Source organism: Lissotriton helveticus, chromosome 1_2, assembly GCF_964261635.1.
Source record: "Lissotriton helveticus chromosome 1_2, aLisHel1.1, whole genome shotgun sequence".
Taxonomy (NCBI): domain Eukaryota; kingdom Metazoa; phylum Chordata; class Amphibia; order Caudata; family Salamandridae; genus Lissotriton; species Lissotriton helveticus.
In genome coordinates, this window is record NC_136058.1 from 236095725 (window position 1) to 236111640 (window position 15916).

A 15916-nucleotide genomic window follows, 5' to 3' on the forward strand; every position below is an offset into this window, starting at 1 on the left:
TTCTGGGACGAAGTGAGAGAGTTAACTGGTGATGACAGCGTAATTAGCTCCCTGACCCCCCTCCCCCCACACACAGACCCCTTACCGCGACCCGTCTCCTCACAATTGTGAACAACTGGAGTTAAGCACCCCGCAGCTTTGCACGCCCCGCACAGAGACATGTGGACTTTGGGTGGGTGTTCTGAGGTCCAACATCTGTTAGCCATATTCTTCCTGGCATCTCCCCCTTGCCCTGAACTTGGGGAAGCCCCCTCACTTCCTGTTTTCCACTGCAGCAGCTGCATTGCTATTCCAGACTTTCCCTCTCACTCTGTCTCGACTCAGGCGGCAGCAGGAAGGTAAGGTCGCCAGGCCGCTGGCAGGCGGCTGAGCTGTTTGCGTTTGTGTTCTTGCGAAGGCGTAATCTGCGAGTTGGGGACAGAAAGGGGTGCTTTTTAAGTTGTTATTAACTTTTTAAAGTTGTTATTAACTTAAACAATGCCCGCTGCCACATTTTTGCGGAGCCCCGCTTACGTCTGTGTTTTGATAAACGAATTGATATAACGCGTATTTTTTATATTAATGTGACCTCGAAGCGCTGTTTCAAAAATAACATAAACCGAGATTGTGCAAGAACATTTATTGTAAAACTTAATTCACTAAGATAGACCATGGAAAAACCGAAAAGCCTATTACGTCGTCGCAATGTTTAATGGAAACTTAATCCTCAACAGATGTTTATGTATGGGGCCAGAGGGGGTTAATACGCACTCAAACGAGTTGGACCTATATGAGGCACACAGATCTATCTAAGCAGGGAGCAGAACCAGGGCCAAGGTAAAGGTCTGGATCGGATCTTACAGCCCGTGCACGAGCCGAGTCCTGAAAATGTTTGCTATGTAAATCACACAACAAAAATCACATGAAATATAACAATGTCGCTGTAAAACTAAAAAAGTGTATTTCTTTAACACGTGAAGCTTGCACATTAATTCCTTACTTTATTGGACTGCACTGAAAAGTACTCATTAAAAGTATTACTTTTTATTCGTCAAAAATGAGTGGACTAAAAAGCAAGACAATTGTCATGCAAGCCCTATAGGTGACCAAGATTATTATAGTGCGATATGATAGCCTATTACATCAAGTACAAAAGGCTTTTGTACAACTGATATTCTGAACTGCTTTCATACACGATAATGAAGAAAAAAGTTTTGGGGGAAAAAATGGCCTAAAATCACACAATTCAAGCAGTGAAGCCGCAAAAGTTCCAGGTTTTCTGATTTTACTTTGTACAAATCAGCCAGGAAATGGGTATCTATTTACCTTTCCTTATGTTAAGGGTTTGTTTTAACCTCTGTGCATTTTTTTTGCGTTTTTTGTTATACAGAGGGAACTCGAAATGTAAGCCCAGTTACATTATGTGGCATTCATTGCTTATAGGCATGGGGAGATTAATTGATGTGTCCACAATCCCAGGATTTTGAGCAGACGCAAAGATTCGAACCTGGTTCTTTTGACTCATAAAGTAGCATAGAGGGTTTATGAGCCTGCTGCAATGCACATCCTGTAACATGCAGTCACAGATTAGTATTTCATGTATATAGGTTAGTGAGTTACTGTGCTTGACACAGAGATCCATTTTTAGGTCTCACCTACAGCATTGCTTTAACAATGCTTGTTTGGCGAGATTATAGTAAGGCTTTCAAAAGTCTACCCAAACTGCGAATCGGGTACAGTGCATGTGACCCGGGCGCGTGCACATAGCATAGAGCCTCGGCATCAGACTTCAAAGCAAAGGAATCCGCTCCCCCACATCAGACTTCAAAGGAGCCCTCTCCCCCGCCACGCAATGCCGAGAGCTTCAAAGGATGCCGCTACCCCCCCCCCCACCACGCAATACCGAGAGCTTGTTTTTCCAGGCAGCAGAACTGTCAATTTGTTGGGAACTCGCCGGGTTCCTTCCGAGACGATACATCAGCTGAGGCACAAAAGACGGCCCAAAAACATGTTTTTGACTGCTGCTGAAGATCGCAGAGGAACTCTGTGCCTCAGTCCTCGCCATTAAAGTGCTGTGCTGCCACCTGCCGGGCACTGTGAGCAGGCTCCTTGGCACAGAAAGAATTGCGTGAGAACAACTTGTTTTTAAGGTTGTCTTCGTAGACTGTCGAATCTTTAACAGAAAGTAAAGATTTGCCCTTGTTGATAATCGAGTTTGTCACGCTTAAGTTTTGTTGCATTCCGATTCTCAATCGTCTCCTCTTACTTCATCAGCCGTGCTTTCATATCAGTTTCCATTTTGCCAACTGCCGTATGGTCAGATTGTTTGTGTAGTTCTTCCCTGAGCACTTCTATTTCTTTCACAAGCGCCTCCGAATGTTTCACAGCATACTTAATGAGTATTGCCACCATCCACTTGGACAACTCTGCATTGTCATCAGCCCACTCACGGAGAAAGTCCAGATTGGGATTTTTGTAGGTAGGCGGTATAGGTATATGGAGGACCCTCGGAGCTCGTCCCACCTACAGATACTACTGGAGAGACTGACTCTCCCACCTTTTAGATATTTCTTTCCTCTGTAGCTTTTCCAACTGTCTCATTAAATCTTTAGCCTCAGCGAGCTGATCACTCCTTCTCCGTGAGGCTTGGTTGCCGGTGTCATCAGGCACCTCTTCGGTGCTGAATAGATTTTCAGCGGCAGCCTCCCTCTCTCTCAGCTAATTCATGATTCTTGTTGCCACAACACCTCAAGCATTCTCCGTGTCCCGATCTGCAGGAAATTTGTGCTCTCCTCTCTCCCCACTGCCTCCACTAATGCGGCACGGCTTACCGTAATTCTGAGCGCTCTCCGACATCCAGATGACGGCAGCTCAGCCGGTCTTCGTGAATTTGGCTAGGGGGGGCTCCGTGACATGTAACTCTGTACACTTCTCAAATGCCAGTGACCGTGGTGCACCTAATTGAGAGAGCGTGCGGAATCCAGTGCCAGCAATTTGAACAACTATACTCCAATGCCTGACCCATTCATCTGAAATAGGCTCCAGCACACTCGCATTCACAAGACGTCTTTTATTGTGGCATGTTCCGGTAATGCGTTTCGGCTGCCCATGCACCCTTTCTCACAACAAAGAGCGGTCACCATTTTGCTCTTTTTTTTACACCATTTTAAAAAACATTTCTTAAAGGGGCATGTGCAGCTGAAATTGATTAACAAGACTTAAAGATTCACATTCCTAGTGAATCCCGCTGCATCCCACACACACCCACATACACACAATACCACACACATAACCCCCACACGCACCCCCCACACACAACCACAACCCACACACACACACAACCCCACACCACACAACCCCCCACACACACAACCACAACTCCACACACACACAACCCCCCACACACACAACCCCCCACACACACCCACACACACAAACACACACACGCAAACCCCCCCACACACACAACCCCCCACACACACAACCACACCCACAACCCCCCACACACAAACCCCCTCACACACACAACCTCCCCCACACACACAACCCCCACACACACAACCCCCACACACACAACCCCATACACACACAACCACACACACACACAACCACACACAACCATACCCACACACACAACCACACACACACACAACCACACACACAACCACACACACAACCACACACACATACCCACACACACACCACCACACACCCACACCCAAAACCACACACACACAACACCCCCCCACACACACACACAACCCCACACACACAACCCCACACACACAACCACACACACAACCCCCCCACACACAACCCCACACGCACACAACACAAGCCCCCACACACAACCACAACCCCACACACACACAAACAACCCCACACACAACCCCCCACACCTCCCCACACACACACAACCCCCACACACAACCCCCCACACAAACCCCCTACACACAACCCCACACACATCCCTACCCCCCACACAAGCCCCCCACACACACAAACCCACACACACACACACAACGCCACACACTGAACCCCACACACACAACTCCACACACACACAACCACACACACAGAACCACAGACACACACAACCCCCCACACACACAACCCCCCACACACAACTCCACACACACAACCCCACACACACAACCACACACACAACCACACACCAGGATAGCAAAACATAGCATAGCAAAACAAAACATCGCATAGCAAAACAAAACATAGCATAGCAAACAAAACAGAGTATAGCATAACAAAGCACAACAAAACATAGCATAACAAAACACAACACAACAAAAAATAGCATAACAAAACACAATAAAACATAGCACAGCATAACAAAACACAACAAAACATAGCATAGCATCACAAAACATAGCATAGCTTCACAAAACAAATCAAAGCATAACAAAACATAGCATAACATAGCATAGCATAACAAAACAAAGCATATCATAACAAAACATAGCATAACATAGCATAACAAAACAAAACCTAGCATAACAAAGCATAGCTTAACAAAAAATAGCATAAAAACATAACATAGAATAACAAAGCATAGCAAAAAACAACAAAACAGAACATAGTATAAAAACACAACAAAAATAGCACAACAAAACATAGGATAGCATAACATAGCCTAGCAAAAGAAAGCATAGCATAGCAAAACAAAGCATAGCATAGCAAAACAAAGCATAGCATAGCAAAACATAGCATAGCATAACAAAACACAATAAAACATAGCATAACAAAAGAAAACATAGCATAGCATAACAAAACAAAGCACAGCATGGCATATCATAACAAAACACAACAAAACATAGCATAGCATAATAAAGCATGGCATAGCATATCACAACAAAACAGAGCGTAGCATAGCCTAACAAAACACAACAAAACACAGCACAACAAAACATAGCATAGCATAACATAGCATAGCAAAACAAAGCATAGCATAACAAAACACAACAAAACATAGCATAGCATAACATAGCATAGCATAACAAAATAAAGCATGGCATAACAAAACATAGCATAACATAGCATAAAAAAACAAAACCTAGCATAACAAAGCATAGCTTAACAAAACACAATAAAACATAGCATAACAAAACATAGCATAGCATAACAAAGCATAGCATAGCATATCACAACAAAACAGCGTAGCATAGCATAACAAAACACAACAACACAGAGCACAACAAAACATAGCATAGCATAACATAGCATAGCAAAACAAAGCATAGCAGAACAAAACATAGCATAGCATAACAAAACACATTAAAAAATAGCATAGCATAACAAAACATAGCATAACATAGCATAGCACAACAAAACAAAGCATAGCATAGCATAACAAAACATAGCATAACATAGCATAACAAAACATAGCATAACAAAACATAGCATAGAATAAAAAAGCATAGCATAGCAAAACACAACAAAACAGAACATAGCATAAAAAGCACAACAAAGCATAGCACAACAAAACATAGCATAGCATAATATAGCCTAGCAAAACAAAACATAACATAGCATAACATAGCCTAGCAAAACAAAGCATAGCATAGCAAAACAAAGCACAGCATAACAAAACATAGAATAGCATAAAAAACAGAATAAAACATAGCATAACAAATGAAAACATAGCATAGCATTGTTCCCATATTTTGGAGAGCAAAATATGGGCAACAAAGAGGTGTTACATTTCGCAACTACAGGTATCACCATCAGTCAAGAATTGATTTGATTTTGATCAGCCGAAAATTAGTTAATTTGGTGCAATCTGTTTCCCACCTTCCGTTTCATTTATCAGATCATGCGGCTATACATCTAGAACTGGAGGGGTTTCCTAAGAGCCGTTTGAGAAATTGGTCATTTGATTGTTCATTGCTCTCTTCATTGGAAGTTACTAATGCTTTTAATGTGGAGGTTCAGCACTTTATGGACAGTAATATTGGGACACCTTCCCCTGGGTGTGTATGGGACTCATTTAAGGCCTTCTTAAGGGGCCTTATAACAAATAAGGCCACATATAAGAACAAGATCTATATGGAAGCTGTGGCTTCCCTGGAATTGGAGATGGCCAGAGTGCAAGCAGTAATAGCTATGCACCCGGATGTCCCTGCTACCATAGTACAGGAGTGGCAAAATAAACTAGTTACTCTAAAAGGGGAATTGGGCCCAGTTTTGAATGCTCGGGCTCTAGAGAGGTGGGAAGCAAGTACATTAGCCCATTTTGAGTATGGTGAGGGGGCTGGAAAGCTGTTAGCCTGGAAGACAAAGATCGATCAGGTTAGAAATAATATCGATTCTATCATTTCCGGCGGTATAACATACTCAGCCGATGAAGATATTAGGAGGGGCCTTTCGGGAATTTTGTGAAATATACCGTGAGGATAAAATATTGAAATTAAACAAGTTGAAGACTGGTTGGCGGGAGTTTCTCTTCCTGCACTGTCATTAGAACAATGTGTTGTTTTGGAACAACCTATCACCCAGGAAGAAGTCAGACTGGCAATTTCTAGCAGTAAAAAGGGTAGGGCAACCGGTCCAGATGGTTTGCCGTCCGAAATTTATAAGGTCTTGGACTCAACAATCCTCCCTTTTTTGACCCAGCCGTTTAATCAGATTCTCCAAGAGGGAATGCCCCCTCCTACTTCTTGGAACAGTGCCTCGATAACTTTGATACTGAAACCAGGAAAACCGGCAACCTGTTGTGGGTCTTATAGACCAATTTCCATCTTAAATTCTGACTATAAGATCTTTGCGTCAGTTTTGGCAAACAGGTTGGGGGCGGTTGCTACAAGTATCTTGCACGTAGATCAGAAGGGTATTGTAAGGGGTCGCCAGCTTTATGAGTTGACTTATGATCTTATTGGTGCCATTGATATGGCATCTGTGGAGTCACTCCCCCTGGCTGTTCTCACATTGGACGCCACCAAGGCCTTCGATAGGGTCAATTGGATATACCTATCGGAGGTCATGGGGAAATTTAACATCGGCGAGAAATTCATGCGTGCTGTGAGGCTTCTGTATCAGAATCCCTCTGCCTCTTTGCTTGTAAACGGGGAATTATCAAACCCATTTAACATCACGCACGGTACTCGTCAGGGCTGCCCTCTCTCTCCCCTCTTATTCGACTTATATATTGAGCCTTTTGCGCAACAGTTACGGGATGATTGTAACATCAAGCCCTTTATTTTTGAAGGGTGGGAGAAGAAGGGAGCCCTGTACGCGGATGATGTCCTCGTTTTTTCCTCTGAACTTCATTCGGCTTTTCCAGCAGTAATTGCTCTGGCCCATGATTTTGGCAACGTGTCTGGGTATGAAATCAATGCCGCTAAGACGGATATTATGGTCTGGAATGATCCTGAGCCGGTGGCAGGGGCTCAGTTGAGTTCTATCCTACGTTATCTGGGCCTTAATATATATAAGGACATAAATGAATGAAATAGTTCCATCGAATTTTTCGCTTGTTGCCAAGGAGTGTCGTAGACTGATGAGATCTTGGTCTTCGCTCCCTCTATCTTTATTGGGTAGAGCAAATTTAATAAAAATGTCCATACTCCCAAAAGTTTCTTTTTTATTTAACACCATCCCTCTTTTTTTTTAACCCTCTATGATAGCCAAACTTCAAAGTGATATAAGTTCCTTTATTTGGAATGACCACACTCCTAGAATAGCCTGGAAAAAACTTAGGCGCCGCAGAGAAAAGGGCGGTTTGGCGGCTCCTGATTTACAGCTATACGCGTGGGCTTTTCAATTTTCCCATGCCAGGATGATGCTAAAATCGCCCACAAATTTTGGATGTGGGTGCATGTTTGCAGCACCGCTTAGAGGGGAAAAAATAGCTGAGCATGCGTTTTTGTTTAAATTTGGTGACCCCAAATTTAAAAAAAAGTAAAATTGAAGGTGTTGCGGGATATAGCTAAAACATGGGTGAAACTTAGGCGCTCTATAAAAATCGACTATTTCACAAGTAGGTCACCATTGTGGAATTCACCCGGGACCCCGAGTTGGCTTTTAGATAGTCTCGCAATACCACTGAGAGAGGCAGGTATGGAGGTTTGGGGGGACCTTTTTGTGGAGGGTTGCCTACTTCCGTGGGAGGTTTTACTTTCTAAAATAGGGGCGGGACTTTCCTGGTTTAAATACCTGCAAACCAAAAGCTGGGCGCACTCACAGATTTCTGCTAAGGGTAGATTCCCGATAGGGGGTGATAGTAACATAGTGTCCCTCTTACTGGATAAGCCACCGACCAGGAAGTAGGTTTCACTCTGGTATAATCTACTATTGAAGGAGATCGAGGGTGAGTTTCATCTCCCAGAGTTGCTGTGGGCATCACATATTACCAATCACAATGTGGAGAACTTGTGGTTTGAGTCTTTTAAGATCATGTGGAATATAGTGAAACCTTCTTGGTTGCGCAGGAATCACCTTTTTACCTTAAATAGGGCCTACTATTCGCCACAGAGACTTTCAAAATTCTCAAATAATTCATCAGTGGCATGCCCTAAATGTGGTTTGATTGCTGCTTCTGACCTGCATATGTTCCTTGAGTGCCCACTGCTACTGCCCTTTTGGAATGCGGTATGTCTATCACTTACGACTGCCTTGGGTTCTCAAGTCTCGATATGTTCTGCTCTTATAATCTTTGGGGTTGCACCAGAGTTTCAGGGTCCGGCTAAAAATCTACTCTTTTATGGTATCTTGCTGGCCAGAAGAGAAATTTGTAGAAAATGGAAAGGCCCGTTACCTCCTACCTTGCTGGACTGGAGCACTTCGGTGCTACAAACTTCTAAAGTGGATTTATTAAGATCGGGTAATCCGGACAAGAGAAACTTCTGGTTTTTATTAAATTGGCTATAACTGAGTACTTGACCACTGTTTTTTTTATTCTTTTTTCCCCAAGGTCCAATGATTAGGCTGCTTGGTATTTTTCATGCTTGGTATACCCAACAGGGCGATATCGATATAAGAATGGGTACTTGACTGCAGCAAATTACCCCTCTGGCTGTCCTAATGTGGTGCTTTTGTAGTATGGAGACTGTACTGAGGGGTGACTTATTTCGTATCGTTCAGTGCCCCTACCAGTTTACCTGTGACACTATGTCCCTCTCCATGCACTGTTACTTGGTCACCAAGGGCGAAAATGAGGACTAAAAAAACCCCCAAAAAACATAGCATAGAATAACAAAGCATAGCATAGCAAAACACAACAAAACAGAACATAGCATAAAAAGCACAACAAAACATAGCACAACAAAACAAAGCATAGCATAACATAGCCTAGCAAAACAAAACATAACATAGCATAACATAGCTTACCAAAAAAAGCATAGCATAGCAAAACAAAGCATAGCATAACAAAACATAGCATAGCATAAAAACAAAATAAAACATAGCATAACAAATGAAAACATAGCATAACAAAACAAAGCACAGCATGACATATCATAACAAAACATAGCATAACAAAACATAGCATAACAAAACATAGCATAGCATGACAAAGCATAGCATATCATAACAAAACAGAGCGTAGCGTAGCATAGCATAACAAAGCACAACAAAACATAGCATAGAATAACAAAGCATAGCACATCGCAACGAAACAGAGCGTAGCATAGCATAACAGAACACAACAAAACATAGAACAAAACATATCATAGCATAACATAGCATAGCAAAACAAAGCATAGCATAACAAAACATAGCATCGCATAACAAAACACAACAGAACATAGCATAACATAACAAAACAAAACCTAGCATAACAAAACAAAGCATAGCATGGCATATCATAACTAAACACAACAAAACATAGCATAGCACAACCCCACACACCCACACATAACAAAACACAACAAAACATAGCATAGCATCACATAACACAACAAAACATAGCATAGCATCACAAAACATAGCATAACAAAAAATAACAAAACATCGCATAACAAAACACAACACATCAAAACATAGCATATCAAAACATAGCATAGCATAACAAAACACAACAAAACATAGCATCGCATCACAAAACACAAGAAAACATAGCAAAGTATCACAAAACATAGCATAGCATCACAAAACAAAGCAAAGCTTAACAAAACATAGCATAGCATAACAAAACACAACAAAACATAGCATAACAAAGCACAGCAAAACAAAACAGCCTAGCAAAACAAAGTATAGCATAGCAAAACAAACATAGTATAGCGTAACAAAACAGAGTATAGCATAACAAAACACAACAAAACATAGCATAACGAAGCACAACACATCAAAACATAGCATAACAAAACACAACAAAACATAGCATAGCATAACAAAACACAACAAAACATAGCATAGCATCACAAAACACAACAACACATAGCATAGCTTCACAAAACATAGCATAACTTCACAAAACAAATCAAAGCATAACAAAACAGCATAGCATAACGAAACACAACACATCAAAACATTGCATAACAAAACACAACAAAACATAGCATAGAATAACAACACACAACAAAACATAGCATAGCATCACAAAACACAACACATAGCATAGCATCACAAAACATAGCATAACTTCACAAAACAAATCAAAGCATAACAAAACATAGCACAGCATAACGAAATACAAAAAAATAGCATAACAAAACATAGCATAACAAAACATAGCATAATAAAACATAGCATAACAAAACATAGCATAACATAGCATAGCATAACATAACAAAGCATAGCATAGCATAACAAAACATAGCATAGCATAACAAAGCAAAACCTAGCATAGAATAACAAAGCATAGCATATCGCAACAAAACAGAGCGTAGCATAGCATAACAAAACACAACAAAACATAGCATAGCATAACATAGCATAGCAAAACAAAGCATAGCATGACAAAACATAGCATCGCATAACAAAACACAACAGAACATAGCATAACAAAACAAAACCTAGCATAACAAAACAAAGCATAGCATGGCATATCATAACTAAACACAACAAAACATAGCATAGCATCACATAACACAACAAAACATAGCATAGCATCACAAAACATAGAATGGCATAACAAAAAACAACAAAACATAGCATAACAAAACACAACACACCAAAACATAGCATAACAAAAGATAGCATAGCATAACAAAACACAACAAAACATAGCATAGCATCACAAAACACAAGAAAACATAGCAAAGCATCACAAAACATAGCATAGCATAACAAAACACAACAAAACATAGCATAACAAAGCATAGCAAAACAAAACATAGCATAGCAAAACAAAGTATAGCATAGCAAAACAAGCATAGCATAGCATTACAAAACAGAGTATAGCATAACAAAACACACCAAAACATAGCATAACGAAACGCAACACATCAAAACATAGCATAACACAACAAAACATAGCATAGCATAACAAAACACAACAAAACATAGCATAGCATCACAAAACACAACAACACATAGCATAGCTTCACAAAACATAGCATAACTTCACAAAACAAATCAAAGCATAACAAAACATAGCATAGCATAACGAAACACAACACATCAAAACATAGCATAACAAAACACAACAAAACATAGCTTAGCATAACAAAACACAACAAAACATAGCATAGCATCACAAAACACAAGACATAGCATAGCATCACAAAACATAGCATAACTTCACAAAACAAATCAAAGCATAACAAAACATAGCATAGCATAACGAAACACACAAAAAATAGCATAGCAAAACATAGCATAACATAGCATAACACAGCATAGCATAACAGAACAAAGCATAGCATAGCATAACAAAACATAGCATAACATAGCATAACAAAATAAAACCTAGCATAACAAAGCATAGCTTAACAAAACACAACAAAACATAGCATAAAAACATAGCATAGAATAACAAAGCATAGCAAAACACAACAAAACAGAACATAGCATAAAACACAACAAAAATAGCACAACAAAACATAGGATAGCATAACATAGCATAACAAACATAACATAGCATAACAAAACACAATAAAACTTTGCATAACAAAAGAAAACAGCATAGCATTACAAAACAAAGTACAGCATGGCATATCATAACAAAACACAATAAAACATAGCATAACAAAACATAGCATAGCATAATAAAGCATGGCATAGCATGTCACAACAGAGCGTAGCATAGCCTAACAAAACATAGCATAACATAGCATAGCAAAACAAAGCATAGCATAACAAAACACAACAAAGCATAGCATAGCATAACAAAACATAGCATAACAAAACATAACATAGCATAGCATAACATAGCTTAGCATAACAAAATAAAGCATAGCATATCAAAATATAGCATAACAAAACAAAACCTAGCATAGCAAAGCATTGCTTAACAAAACACAACAAAACATAGCATAACAAAACATAGCATAGAATACCAAAGCATAGCATAGCATATCGCAACAAAAGAGAGCGTAGCATAGCATAACAAAACACAACATATAGCACAACAAAGCATAGCATAACATAGCATAGCAAAACAAAGCATAGCATAACAAAACATAGCATAGCATAACAAAACACAACATAGCATAGCATAACAAAACATAGCATAACAAAACATAGCATAACAAAGCATAGCATAGCATAACAAACAAAGCATAGCATAACAAAACATAGCATAACATAGCATAACAAAACAAAACCTAGCATAACAAAGCATAGCTTAATAAAACACAACAAAGCATAGCATAACAAAACATAGCATAAGAATAACAAAGCATAGCATAGCAAAACACAACAAAACAGAACATAGCATAAAAAACACACAACAAAACATAGCACAACAAAACCTAGCATAGCATAACATAGCATAACAAAACAAAACCTAGCATAACAAAGCATAGCTTAATAAAACACAACAAAGCATAGCATAACAAAACATAGCATTAGAATAACAAAGCATAGCATAGCAAAACACAACAAAACAGAACATAGCATAAAAAACACACAACAAAACATAGCACAACAAAACCTAGCATAGCATAACATAGCCTAGCAAAAGAAAGCATAGTATAGCAAAACAAAGCATAGCATAACAAAACATAGCGTAGCATAACAAAGCATAGCATATCGCAACAAAACATAGCGTAGCATAGCATAACAAAACACTTCAAAACATAGCACAACAAAACATAGCATAGCATAACATAGCATAGCAAAACAAAGCATAGCATAACAAAATATAGCATAGCATAACATAACACCACAAAACATAGCATAACAAAACAAAACCTAGCACAACAAAATATAGCATAGCATAACAAAACACACTCACTCACTCTCAACACATATTGCATTACAAATGCAATAGGTGTCACATTTGCGAATGTTTAAGCTATTGGAATTGTAAATGACAATGCTATTAATGTATCTATTTTCAAAACCAACACATAAATACAAAATTTGACATTTACAATGCCAATAGCGCAAACTTTACTAATGCGAGACCTATTGCATTGCAAATGCTTGTTTGATTCTAGTTCGCATGTTACAATACATGTATTGTAGCACAGTGAGTTATGAATCAATAACAAGGAGATACATTAAAACTGTAAGCCATGGGTTTAAATCCTTATGGTTTTTTTCTCAAGTTGTTGTCATTCTAAGTTTGCAAAGATGGGTCACTTTTGGTAGCAATAAAATCTTGTTAGTCCAAATGCCCGCAATCACTGCGTTACATTTTAAATCCTGACTTTGTGTTTTTTCTGACTGTGCACTCTTAGCATATAATTAGGTCTCCCGGTATTTATGGTATATTTTTGGGTCATTTCCATCTGTATTTATCCATACTCTGTAATGTTTGCTCATTACCCAAGCATTCTACGGAAATTTGGGATCTACTCTACTCTCCTCAACACAGCCAGACCTGGGCTTTCTAACGGAAACCTGTCTCAAACCCCATTCTATGCCTTCCATTGCTTTGGCCATACCAGATGGTTATGCGTTTATTAGAATGGATAGACCAGCCAAGACGGGGGAAGGGATTGCAATCATACATAAGGATAGCATCAAAGTCTCTGTTTTAGATGAACACTGTGACTCAAAGATGGAAGTTCTAATTTTTCGAATCGACCTGTCAGCTCAAGTCAGCTGGAAGGGGGCCTTGGTTTACCACCCCCCCTACCCCCCGGCCCTTTGGCAGATCTTTCAAATATACTGATTGAACTTATAGCCCCTCATGTACTTGCCAGCACCAACTTCCTATTATTAGGCAGCTTTAACATCCATAGTGAATGTTCTAACAATATGGAGTCATCAGCCTTCTTGAATGACCTTGCACTTTTGGACCTAAAAAAAAGAATGATGGTCCTACCCACACGGCTGGCCATACATTAGATAATATTCTTTCTAACTCCCCTAACATACACTGTGAGACACCAGAGCAACTCACATGGACGGATCATGCTTTAATTGAGTTTGCAATTAAAACCTATAAAATAGAACACAGGGGCCAATATCAAGATGCCAGTAGGACCCATAGGCATTGGCCGAAGATCACCCCAGAAAACTTCCAAGCTTCTCTGAAAGTCAATTGGAACAAACTCTCTGATAGTCTAGAAGAAGCGCTTACATACCACAATTTAACATTAACTCAAACCATAGACCATCTTGTTCCAGTGAAATGTTCTCCTACTCATCCAAAACGCCAGCAAGCTATCTGGTATACACCTTACCTACTTTCATTGAAAAACTCTGTAGGAAACATGAGAGGAAATGGCGTATCTCCCACAAAGAAAGTGATAAAACCCAGTTCTTAGTGTCTATGTCGAGCTATCATAATAGTATCAAGCTAGCACGAAGGAATTACATTTCCACCCAACTCACTTTGGCTGGTAATGCGCTGAAGGTTTTGTATAACATTCTCCAGCAATTTATAAACCCTAAGGCTTGTGAAAACGCAGAAGTCCCCACACAATTACACTGCAACCAAGTTGCATCATACTTTTCACAAAAAATTGAATCAATTTATGACAGTATTGTTTCTTCGAGTAGCCCACTTCAATCACACATGACAGTGGATGTATTAGGACAGATTCTTTCTACGCTACTCGATAACTTCCCTCCACTTTCCATCACAGATGTAGAGACTTTAATGCACCAAGTGAAGTCTGGTTCCCCTAGTGACATAATTCCTGCTAGAATAGTTAACACTCTTATCCCTCAACTCGCACCACTGTTTGAACATCTTTTGAATCTATCATTGAAGGAAGGCCATGTTCCATTGGAGTTGAAAGCATCACAGATAATGCCCATTCGAAAGAACACGAAAGCCCCTCTGACCGACCTGACCAATCTCACTCCTACCCTTTCCGAGTAAAGTATTAGAGAGACATGTCAACAAATACCTCTCTAGCTATGTCGACTCTTCAGGCAGCCTAGACCCCTCCCAGTCAGGCTTTAGGCCCAAATATAGCACAGAATCAGCCCTGCTAGAGGTCACAGATAACATCAGAATGACCCTGGACAAGGGCCATTCTATGATTCTGGTGCTATTGGACCTATCCGCCGCATTCAACACTGTTTCCAATCAAATACTGCTCGGAAGGTTGAAGGAAGTGGGACTAAGGGACTATGCCATTCGTTGGTTGGCAAGTTTTCTTTCTGGCCGGACTCAGACGGTCACTCTAGGTGCGTAACGTTCTGCACCCATGGGACTTACCAAGGGAGTTCCACATGCCTGAGCCCGACTTTTTTCAACATCTATGTGGCTCCCTTGGCTAATATTCTAAGAAAATATGGGTTTGTTCCAATATCATACGCAGATGATACACAGCTGCTCTTCCCCTTCAATGAACTCACCCCTACCATCCAGGAGACGTTTTCTCTGGGCATGAATACCATCTCACAGTGGATGAGGAGTAAT

General features: G+C 40.1%; 1 protein-coding gene across 4 annotated transcripts in view; it reads left to right on the forward strand.

The window, feature by feature from the left end:
- Positions 1 to 300: 300 nt before the first annotated feature.
- The window catches only part of LOC144800222 (voltage-gated potassium channel KCNC1-like), a 139470-nt gene continuing 123854 nt past the window's right edge, over positions 301 to 15916 (forward strand). For 2 of the 4 annotated variants that reach the window (XM_078671664.1, XM_078671665.1), the window contains exon 1: positions 301 to 338. The gene's annotated coding sequence lies outside the window, so the exon portion shown is untranslated. The remainder of the gene's footprint in view (positions 339 to 15916) is intronic. The other 2 variants (XM_078671668.1, XM_078671667.1) reach the window with 2 other exon arrangements.